Below are 2,020 nucleotides of genomic sequence, written 5' to 3'. Positions count from 1 at the left end.
TAAATTTTAAGAATCATATCTTTTAATTTCTTGTTAGTCAAGTAATCAACTTTAATTTTAAAAACTTTCTTTTTTTTTTTTAAATTAATTTTCAATCATATCTTCTCAATCATATCTTTTCAATCACATCTTTTTCAAAATTAACTCTCAATCATATCTTTTTGATTTCTTATTTCAAAATCTTTTTCAAAAATCACTTAATTTCTTTCCCAATCTTAATTTTCGAAAATCTCATTCAAATTTTTAAATTTCTTTTTATTATTTCAAAATCTTTTTTATTTATTTTCGAAAATTCTTCTCCTCATCTCACATCCTTCTATTTAAGGGACTAACACTCCTCCTCAAGGTGCAATTCGAACTCTATCCCTCTTGATAAGTTTGAATTCTCCTCTCTCTACCTCCTCCTTCTATTCTTCTTTTCCTCTGACACCTCAAGGAATCTCTATACTGTGACATAGAGGATTCCCTACTTTCTTGTTCTCTTCTCTTTTATATGAGCAGGAGCGAAGATAAAGGCATACTTGTTCACGCTGATCCTGAACCTGAAAGGACCTTGAAGAGAAAGCTAAGAGAAGCTAAATCACAACTCTCTCTAGAGGGCCTAACAGAGCTCTTCAAGGAGGAAGAAACCATGGTAGCCGAAAACAACAATGCCAACAATGCAAGGAAGGTGCTTGGTGACTTTACTGCACCTACTCCCGACTTTTATGGGAGAAGCATCTCAATCCCTGCCATTGGAGCAAACAACTTTGAGCTTAAGCCTCAATTAGTTTCTCTGATGCAACAAAATTGCAAGTTTCATGGACTTCCATTGGAAGATCCTCATCAGTTCTTAGCTGAATTCTTGCAAATCTGTGACACTGTCAAGACCAATGGGGTTGACCTTGAAGTCTACAGACTTATGCTCTTCGCATTTACTGTAAGAGACAGAGCTAGGACATGGTTGGATTCACAACCCAAAGAAAGCCTGAACTCTTGGGAAAAGCTAGTCAATGCCTTCTTGGCAAAGTTCTTTCCACCTCAAAAATTGAGTAAGCTTAGAGTGGAGGTCCAAACCTTCAGACAGAAGGAAGGTGAATCCCTCTATGAAGCTTGGGAAAGATACAAGAAATTGATCAGAAGGTGCCCTTCTGACATGCTTTCAGAATGGAGTATCACAGGAATCTTCTATGATGGTCTGTCTGAACTGTCTAAGATGTCATTGGACAGCTCTACTAGAGGATCTCTTCATCTGAAGAAGACACCTGCAGAAGCTCAGGAACTCATTGAAATGGTTGCAAATAACCAATGCATGTACACTTCTGAAAGGAACCCTGTGAATAATGGGACAACTTAGAAGAAAGGAGTTCTTGAGATTCATACTCTGAATCCCATATTGGCTCAGAACAAAATATTGACTCAGCAAGTCAATGTGATTTCTCAGAGTCTGTCTAGAATGCAAGCTGCACCAGGCAGTACTAAGGAAGCTTCCCCTGAAGAAGAAGCTTATGATCCTGAGAACCCTGCAATGGAAGAGGTGAATTACATGGGAGAACCCTATGGAAACACCTATAAACCTTCATGGAGAAATCATCCAAACCTTTCATGGAAGGATCAACAGAGGCCTCAACAAGGCTTCAATAACAATAATGGTGGAAGAAATAGGTTTAGCAATGGCAAACCTTTTCCATCATCTTCTCAGCAACAGATAGAGAATTCTAAGCAGAGCCATTCTGAATTAGCAACCATAGTCTCTGATCTAATTAAAACCACTCAAAGTTTCATGACTGAAACAAGGTCCTCCATTAGAAATTTGGAGGCACAAGTGGGTCAGCTGAGTAAGAAAGTTACTGAACTCCCTCCTAGTACTCTCCCAAGCAATACAGAAGAGAATCCAAAGAGGGAGTGTAAGGCCATAAACACGTCCCACATGGCCGAACCTGGAGAGGAGGAAGAGGCAGTGATTTCCATTGAGGAAGACCGCAATGGACGTCCACTGGCCTCCAAGGAGTTCCCTAATGAGGAACCATGGGAATCTGAG

At 39.4% G+C, this 2,020-nt stretch overlaps 1 non-coding gene across 1 annotated transcript; it reads right to left on the bottom strand.

The window, feature by feature from the left end:
• Positions 1–1,033: 1,033 nt before the first annotated feature.
• LOC148545768 (small nucleolar RNA R71) lies at positions 1,034–1,141 on the bottom strand. The gene has a single exon (XR_015900299.1). It is a non-coding gene; the product is annotated as a small nucleolar RNA R71 (small nucleolar RNA).
• Between the last annotated feature and the right edge of the window lie 879 nt (positions 1,142–2,020).

This window comes from Arachis ipaensis, chromosome B9 (genome assembly GCF_059453495.1).
Source record: "Arachis ipaensis isolate K30076 ecotype BB chromosome B9, ASM5945349v1, whole genome shotgun sequence".
Taxonomy (NCBI): domain Eukaryota; kingdom Viridiplantae; phylum Streptophyta; class Magnoliopsida; order Fabales; family Fabaceae; genus Arachis; species Arachis ipaensis.
Note: the sequence above shows the minus strand (reverse complement) of the source record. Positions and strands in the feature narration are given on the sequence as shown.